This window comes from Arvicanthis niloticus, chromosome 10 (assembly GCF_011762505.2).
Source record: "Arvicanthis niloticus isolate mArvNil1 chromosome 10, mArvNil1.pat.X, whole genome shotgun sequence".
NCBI classification, from domain to species: Eukaryota; Metazoa; Chordata; class Mammalia; order Rodentia; family Muridae; genus Arvicanthis; species Arvicanthis niloticus.
Genome location: NC_047667.1, coordinates 38553788 through 38563619, shown reverse-complemented (window position 1 = coordinate 38563619; position 9832 = coordinate 38553788). Strand labels below are relative to the sequence as shown.

Here is a 9832-nt window from a genome sequence, read left to right as displayed (position 1 = left end):
TGCGAAGACTGACAACCTGAGTTTGATCTGTATAACCTGCAAAATTGGAAGGAAAGAGCCAATTCCAAAGAGTAGTTCTCTGACCTCCAAATACACACCATATATGCCTACATGCACACACAAAAACAAACAAATAAATGAATACATGAAAAAAAGCACAAAAGAAAATGATTGCACTAATCTTTTAAATAGGATGACCATCCATCCCTATTTCCTGGGACATAGATATTTTGGTGTTATATGGGTAGCTGATCTTCCAGGATCTTAGCTGAGTTTGGTGCCATATACCTGAAATCTCAGCACTTGGTGGGTACGGGCAGGAGGATAGGAAGTTTAAGGTCATTCATTCTTGGTTATATAAGGAATTAAGTCCAGCCTATGTTACATACACTCCTGTCAACAGTGTTGCTGATATTCTTTCTGTTGGCTCCATTGCAACAGTAGCATCAGGTGTTTCTGGGGCAGTTTTTGACAGTATATCTATACTGGCCAAATAAAGTGTATAGGTGGTGAGCATGTGACCTCTTATAAGTAAGACATCAAACTAGAGTAGAATTCACACAGACATATTTTCAGAGGCAGTAGATATCTATGTATTTATTATTATATGTCTTATTTAGTGTTCTATTGCTGTGAATAGATACCATGACCATGACTACTCGTATAAAGAAAAGCATTTAATTGGGGCTGGCCTATAGTTTCAGAGGTTCCATTATCATCACAGTGGGAAGCATGGTGGTGAGCAGGTGCTGGAGAAGGAGCTGAGAGTTCTGCATCCAGATCCGCAGAAAACAGAGAGAGCCTCTGAACCTGGCTTGGACTTTTGAAACCTCAAAGTCCATCCCCAGTGATAAGGCCACACCTCTTTCAAACCATGCTCCTCCCTAAACATTTAAATGTATGGGCCATGCAGACCATTCTTATTCTAACCACTACATTATACATTAATTAATTAATAGACAATTTAAATTGTTTTATTAAGTACGTTAATAAAAACAATTAAATTAAAACAATTAAAATTAATTATTTGTTTACTAATTTATTTATTTGAGACAGTGTTCCACTATTTAATCCTTGCTGGCCTGGAACTCGCTATGCAGCCTCGGTTAGCCTGGCACTCAAAGAGATTTACCTACCTCTGTCTCTTGAATGTCAGGATTAAAGACAGAAGATGTTTAATTCAAAGACAACAATTACATCTAGATGGGCCAGAGTGATATGCTCCACCCTTCATAATTACAGTGAGCTGGGGCACACTGGTTAAGTGGCTAGTGTCCACTGTCTGCAGTGAACTTCTCTTAACCAAGTTACACAGGGTGCAGAGAACTATTTCTCTCAGAGTGGAAGGGAAAAAGGAGCCAAGACTGAAGAAGTTTATTCTCTGAAAGGTTGTAAATAAGAATTCCTGAAAAGTGATCTGGAATCATCTTGAACTATTTTTCAGCTGAGTCTTCATAGCTATTGCTGTAGAGTTGATATTTCATAAGTTTTGCTTAAGAGCAGAAATTTAGAAATATCAGAAAAGAGATTCTGTCTTTATAGAATATAGTCCAAAAAGAGATTTTCACCACCATGAAATCCAAATCTTCACACATAAAGCTGAAGAAATTGAGGACCAGCTGGCAAGTGGCTAAATGGCTCAGTCTGGGCTTGTTCTGAAGGATGTAGGTGGGGCATTCATAAGGGGATAAAGATGGTGAGACAGCTCCCTTCAGACGCTTTTCTAGAACAATAAAGAAAGTTTTATGGCACAAAAGACAACAACCATTAAACCCTAAAGTCAACAGTTATTTCATCTTCTGCTTTGGTTATTGCCTTAGTCACTGTTCAATTGCTGTGAAGAGAACCATGTCCAAGGCAGTTCTTAGAAAAGAAAGCATTTAATTGTGGGTTTACTTACTGTTTCAGAGGTTAGTTCATGATTGCCGTGGAGGGGAGCATGGTGGCATGCAGGCAGACATGGTACTGGAGAAGTAGTAAGAGTCCTACTTCCTGATCCATAGGGAGAAAGAGAAGAGAAGAGAAGAGAAGAGAGAGAGAGAGAGAGAGAGAGAGAGAGAGAGAGAGAGAGAGAGAGAGACTGAGTTTTGCATGGGCTTCTGAAACCTCAAATTCCATCCCCAGTGACACACTTCCTCTAATAACTCCAAACCTCTTAATCTCTTAATCCTTCTAATCCTTTAAAATAGTGCCACTTCCTGGTGACTAAGAGTTCAAACATATAAGCCTATGGGGGTTATTCTTATTCAAACATGACAGTTATAAAATTAAATGATAATGAATATGGTTATTGCTAAAGCTCACTGAAGAATACACTGAAGGACTTCCAGACTTAAAAAGGAAAGTTCTTTATCAAAAACCTACCAGCTGTTGTGTCAGCAATACCATAACAACAGCACACATTTGAAAAAACAATAAAACAGCTACTCTAAACCTAAGACTTGCAAAAAAATGGGAAAGAAAGTTAGTTAATAACCATCTCTTAAAAGCCAGTATTTATTGGTGTATATTCAACTTTATTTTTCAGTTCAGAAGTATCATCTTTTCACAGCAGAAACATAAATACATAAGTGCCTGTTTGGTCTATATAACGTTACTTGTATGTATGTTTTCAGGGTTGTTTGATGCTGGGCAATCAATCTGTGTGCTTTTCCCAGGGGAAGACTGTTTCCCCTGCTCTCAGCATCCTTAGGCACCTGCAGTTCTTTGTGTAGGGCTGAGGCTTGTGGGCTTCTGTGTTAGCATGTCTGTTGTCTTTGTGTTTGTCCAGCTCATGCTTAGGCAGTCATGTTGATGAGACTCTATGGTGTAGCTTCTGACTTTCCTAGGAGATACAGTCTCACAATCACTTTGAAGTTAAAGAATGAACTCTGTGACAAGGACACCTGCAGGCCTATCTGGAACAAGTAAAAGCAAGAATGATTCTTAGCTTATTGCATTGGATAACTGTACTAGACAAATAATTCTCCAATTGCATATATGATCACAATCAAGTATTAGTTATGGATGCTGATAGAGGCCAGAAAAGGCCTTTTGGACTCCTTGGAACTGGAGTTACAGGCAGTTGTGAACTGCTCCACGTAGGAGCTAGGAACTGATGTTGAATCTTCTGGAAGTGTAATATGCGCTCTTAATCTCTTGCACCCCAACAAACAGATATTAATTAAGGTCCAAACATAAATTACTTAGTTGAGTGACTAGAATCTTTTTTGATTGATTGCCTTTGGAGGGTCAAGAGGAAACACATGGTCTTTCTGTAAAGTCCAAGGAATCTCAACAGAATAGGATCAAAGCAAATGGCCCAACAACATGAATGGAGCCCTTACAAAACACATAAGCCAACCTAGGTTCCATGCAGACGCTAGAATATGTCTAGATGTTGAGGATTAAGGGCAGTTCCCTTGAAGAATTTAGATGTGAGTTTAGTGTTTAGTCCAGACCTAAAGTTGCACCTAACCCGTCCCCTGATGATTAGACCCAGGAGCTCTGTAGCAAGAGAGGAATGTGTTACTTCTTCGTAGCCACTTTGAGAATTGCTTATCTATAAATAGGACTCCACAGAATACTGTTTTAGGATTCTGGTCTTCACATCTCTGAGAGTTGGCTTGGGTTCATGTATTTCAGTGATGAGTCCTAAGAATATGTATGTGTATAAGCTTAAAACAACAAACATTTATTATCTTACAGTTTCTTTCTTTTCTTTTTTTTTTTTTTTTTAAATTTATGTGTTGAGGTGGTTTGTTTACATCCGTGCCTGTGTACCACATGTGTGCCTGGTGCCCATGAAGCCAGAGAGGGCATCAGATCTAAGACTAGGGTTACAGATGGGTCAACATGAGGGAGCTACAGATTGAGTTCTGGTCCTCTGGAAGAGCAGCCTGGGCTGTTAACAGCGGAAACACTAACCTCTAAATTACAATTTCTGAGGGTTAGGAATGCAGCTTAGCCGAGAAGTACACTCTTGGTACCAATAAGATTCTTCACAGTTTTATGCCCTTAACAGGTGCTGTAGTTGAGGATGGCATGGGATCTCCCATTGTGCTTAAACTGGTTTTTATAGGAAGGCACATGAGTTTGCACTGGAAAGCATGTGGAAGTGGGTAATATCTCTGATACTGAAACCGGAAGACTTTTACATAAAGAACTGCTTGCATTGTGAAATTCTGAAGCCAGTTATAATTGTTTAAGTTTGAGGATAGAAGAGTTGAGTGGGTATTTAGCTTAAGCCTTCCAACTTTACAGATATCATTTGAGGGCCTGAGAAATGAAATTCGCTGTAATACTTTTGGAGTATTTGTAGTGAGTCACTATCTTTGTGATACCTCTTCATGGGAAGATTATTACAGTATAATATCAGTAAGCTCTCTCTGGACTTTTCAGGCTTATTGTGAATAAAGACAAGATAATAGGCCAGCAGTGAAGAAACATGATGTCCAAGTCTCAGCCACCCTGGACTTGTGACTGTGAATCCAGCAGGCAGCACTCAGATCAAGACCATAACCACCATTGTCCTGTCCACTAGTGGGATGATGGGCTGCTGGAGTGTTGTGAAGACAGTTTCTTCTGAGGCTCAGAGCTTTTGGAAAAGACACTGAAGTTTTGAGCAGCACACTTAACCTTGCTAAGGACCATTTCTTCTGCATTATGTAACTGTTGAGAACAACCTTGCATTGCAGGACTATAAAAATGATCAGAAACAAACTGTCCCAAGTGATAATCAATAATTGATATCTCGCGTCATCATCATTATATCACCAGTATGTTTGTTTCTACAACGTATTAACTTCAGAGCTAATGTGTAGTTACTCCCACCTAAGGGAATTCTTGGTTTTTAGGTTTTCAAAACTCCACTGGTGTATCTGATAAGAGCCAGCGGTGTGGCGGTGGTGGTGGTGGTGGCAGTGGTGGCGGCTGCAGTGGTGGGGAGCAGCGCCTGGCGGTGTGAGAACACCTGCACAGATTTACATGGATGTTAAAAATGCAGGGTTTTGGATATTATTAATACATATCTACTGAGTTAGTATAAAAGGGGACAATCCACATTGTTAGCAAGCCACTCAAGAAATTCTCACTGATCTTCAAAAGCAACCATTTAAAGGTTTTGAATACCTTATAAACCCTGTCATAGAGGTCAAGACAAATGAGTTAATGTTTAACTAGAAGTTTCTAATATGTTTTTAATTGAAATAGAATTCTATCACTTTCCAATTCTTTCTCACAGCTACCCTCTCTCAAGCCCCTTCCATGTCTCTCCATGCTCAGGTTTACAGCCTCCTTTTCTTTGATTATCATTGTTACAAACACACGCGAACATAAACACACACATAGACTCATACATATGTATGTACATGTAGGCACAAACATATATAACTATAACCCACTGAATCCATTTTTGTTGTTATGTGGGTTTTATTTGGCTCATTATTCTGCATCCCACCAATAATAGGGGGGAATCATTCCTGGGAGAGGTTAATTCTTCTTCCAGTGGTCATTAGTTTAGGGGTGGGAACCCTCAAAATTTTCACCCTTCCATATTAATATGCCTATTGATATTGCTGTCATTCTGGTCTTTTTATGTAGCCATTTCTGGGAGAGACTATTTCACAGCAGATTTCCTGGTATTCTGGCTCTTACAGACTTCCTGGTACTCTAGCCCCTTCCTGGAGTTATAGATACAGGACCTGTGATGTACATTTATCAGTTAGAGCTGGGTGACCCAGGAGCTGTCAGTCTCTGCATTGGGTCAAGTTGTGGTTTTCTGTGATGGTTTCCATTTGCTATAAAAAGAGGGTATTTTCATGAGGGGCTTCCCTTATCTGTGGGTATAAGGACAAGAACTAGAGCGTAGTAAGGGATTGTGATAGTCTAGCAAAGTGGCGATTGGAGTATTTTTTTCCTAAGGGTCATGACCTCACTAGCTCTTGGTACTTAGCTTCATTTCCAGCACCTGGTATTTTTCTCTCCTGTTAAGTGGGTCTTAAATCCAATTAGGCAGCTGTTGGTTACAGTCAACACATGAGTGCCACTTAGTGCACCTTCATGTAGCTCCCGCCATGCTGGTAACTGTCATAGTCCATAGTGTCTCAGACTTGCTTCCCTGCCCTGGAATCATGAAAGCAGAACACAGCAAAGAGGCGTCCAAGTCAGATCCGGCTCAAATCACCCAGAGTTCTGTCTTCTAAGTGTGTGGTGTCTTCAACAATAGAGGTTTGCACTCAACTCCTTAGAGGCAACCAATTGCTACATTGACAATATATATTGTGTTTGGCGTCACTATAGATCCCACTGGTAAAATGGTTTGTGTAAAATAATATTAGTGTTGATATAGCTATTTGGGTACTTCTCTGCTAGAGTCCCTCTTGCTCTCACTCATTTTTCTTTAACAAATCTTTATTCGCTCTGCTTAAGAAATTATACAGTTTATCTTAACATCTAGTTGTAAAATATGTATGGGTATCACTATGCTAACATGTTATATGCATCATAAGCCAAGACAGAAATTAAAATTGATGAAATAAGAAATTGGTGTAGAAATTCTGCTATTTTCCTCCCTAGATCTATGGATCATTTAGAGTATTCCTTAGGATTTATGCTCCCTCGTCTGAAGGCCAAGTACATTGAAAGTGATCTACGTTCTTTCTCTAACCTATTAAGTGGCATAGACACAGTTGTTTCCAAGTGCCAGGATTGTTTTGGATTTTAAGGATTCAGTGTTTAGTAAGTGACTGATTTATCGCTGAGGTGCCAACAATGCCCCTTGTCATTCCTAGGCTCTGTGGGTATTTAGGTTCATGACTTCTTTCTCTGACAGTAGGAACAGAGCTACATCTACAGTTCTAGGTTATATCCAAGGCCAAAAGTGTCTACCAAGGTTTGGAGAAAAGTATAGACTTAGTAAGTCCTAGGAATCTAAACGGAAGACCCTGTGGTAAACCAGGGAGAGGATAGGGTTTAAAGGACCTGTATGGGTTGCCTGGGCTTCACCCAATCTTTTGGTTGCTTCTTCAGAGAACAAGGATAATATCTATTTTTGCCATCACAATGACATTCTCATCATTGCTGATGGTCCCCTCGAACTCCAGGATGAATCAAAGACCTGTCAATCACTAAGGCTTTACCTGGGAATCTTCACACTTATCGGCAGGAGAGTGGAATTTTACTCCTGCTGACTTTTCTGGAACATGCAGATTTTTCTTCTCCTGAATCTGACAACTGTTCACTTTCGATCTGTCATTTCTTCACTCCCACAAGGCTCAGGAGAAGTGACTTCAGTTTGGCTTTGCCTTTTGGCATTTGATTTCCTTTAGCCTTCTTTCCCTCATCTGTAAAATGAAGAGAATGATATTTACTTATGGAAGTATAGTGAATGTTAAATGAGGTGATTTATGTAAAATAGGTGCCACAGTTAGAACGCAGCAAAAATTGAATAAATTATTATCACTCAACTTAAATGGCAAACGCAGGCGAGTTCGTGTAACATTTAGCAAATGCAAATGAAGATTCACACAGCCGTTTAGAGCTGCATTTTTTAAGTATTTAGGGTGAAATGGTAAGACATTGCCCTAAAGTTCTCCACTAACAACAACAACAAAAGTTTTAGGGCAGGGGAGGCACTGGGACAATGAGCTTTAGGAAAGGGTCTAGCTTGATAGTAGACTGCATTTCTCTTGATGAATCTCAAGACTCAGCTGAGAATGAAAAATGTCCTGTCTGACGGAAGGAAACTTTCGGCTCTGTGTTAGACTGTCTAGATTTAAGACTGTTTCTCCAAATAAGACTAAACATTTACTAGACATGAAAACAAATGGAGAAACTGTCATTAGTATTCTCACGAAGCAATGAGCTGTAGTGTCTGTCTCTGGAGCTCCGATCTCGACTTTTAAATTATGTGACACAAATCTTAGGCCAATACTTAATAACGATTAATTTACTCCTGTCACACACAATATAGACAAAGAGCCAAGGTCATGTGATGACTCATGATGTAGTGGATGGCATTTCCTTGTCCTGAATTGTACAAGGATGATCTGAGAATTCCAGCATGCTTCAGCTGATGGCAGCTTACCTTCAGAATGGGCTTACAGCTTAAAAAATGACCAAAGGACTCGTCAACACTTAGTTTGGAATGAATTTCATATGAATTCTTTTTTCAAACCTGAAGCCATGAGTGGTGGTACATTCCTGTAATCCTAGCAGTTTGGAGACTGAGGCAGGAGGATTATAAGTTTGAGTTCATGCTGCATTATATATAGAGAGACCTTGTTTCAACACACACACACACACACACACACACACACACACACACACACACACACACACAAATATTATTATAACAAATTGATGTTGAAACCAGTCTTTCTTCAGACAGGAAAGAGCTTATTGGAGACCCAGCTCACCTCCATGACTGGCAAGGCACATGCTTGTCTTCGTTGTCATAGCAAAAACCACAAAGGTCTCAGCTCTGTGGTTTATTTCTCACAACTTAGCTTCTTTCCATTTTTCTGACTCCTTACTTGTTTATTGTTGTGTTGTTCATAGGGTATCAACATATGATAAAATAAGAGTAATGTGAAACACTATGTACAATGTTTTCTCTAGAACAGAAACTGCTATTTCCAGGTTCTCAGTGGTGGGTTGGACCTTATATCTACTGCATATCTTCAGTACTGTGTGTACAATTACCTCTACTCTTAGTGAATACTCATATTGAGATCCATGTCTGGGGAACATGCTAATTTCTCCTTTTCATCCATTGTGACTTAGATTAAATATTCCTAAGGGGATAATTTATACTGGGATATAATTAATTATTTGAACCAACTCGTATTTTAAAAGACATTCTAAATTTTTTTTAAGAGATAGAATAGTTGATTAATGTATTAGACCCCATCAGCTCCAAACTCATAGGACTTTAAGTGAAGAAAGCCCACATGTACTTATCTGCCTTATGACTTGTAAACACTCTGTAGAGATGAATATTTAAAATATTCTGTCATTAAATATTCTGAAATTTACTGTTATTAAAATAGGGGACACTTTAACAGAAGAAAACAACCAAACACACAAACAAAATACCAGCAGAGTAGGTGTGGTGGTTTGAATACATTTGGCCCTTAGGAAGTGTGGCCTTATTGGTAGAGATGTGGCCTTGTCAGAGGAAGTGTGTCACTGTGGAGGAAAGGCTTTAAGGTCGTATATATATGCTCAAGTCTGACCAGTGTGATCCAGAGCCTCTTCCTGGCTACCTGCAGATCAAGATGTGGAACTTTCTGCTCCCCCAGCACCATGTCTGCCTGCACACTGCCATGCTTCTCGCCATGATGGTCATGGACCGAACCTCCAAAACTGTAAGCCAGCCCAATTAAGTGTTTTCCTTTATAAGAGTTACCTTGGTCATGGTGTCTCTTCATGGCAATAAAAGTCAACTAAGACAGTAGATACTAGCTGAACGTGAAATTAATGAAAACAACTTCCAGAACTATCTGTGTTTGTAGAGGAAAGTCATATCCTAGAAATATATGGATATGGTGGGAGCACGCAGCCTAGAGCCACAACTTTAGAATTCATAATTACAAAGAAGTAATTGTGTTATTGTATAAGGAAGAAGGATGAAGTGTGAGGGAGCTCAGAGTTCCAGAAGAATGTGGACGGTATTCACTTCTGTACTTTCTCTGTCTCTGGTCATAAATTTCCCCCACAAATCTCCAACTTCCTTTGGAGAGGTCACCGGTGAATTTCCATTTTTCAAGCTTTCTTTCTCCAGGTAGATATGACCTATGACACACTGATGGCTTCTCTTCAGAAACTCTCTTTTCAGCTGGGTGGTGTCACC

At 39.6% G+C, this 9832-nt stretch overlaps 1 long non-coding RNA gene across 1 annotated transcript; it reads right to left on the bottom strand.

The window, feature by feature from the left end:
* Positions 1–664: 664 nt before the first annotated feature.
* Positions 665–2116, bottom strand: LOC143443686 (uncharacterized). Its single transcript, XR_013112867.1, has 2 exons — positions 1901–2116; positions 665–1723 (listed from the first exon to the last, which is right to left on the bottom strand). It is a non-coding gene; the product is annotated as an uncharacterized LOC143443686 (long non-coding RNA).
* Positions 2117–9832: the final 7716 nt, after the last annotated feature.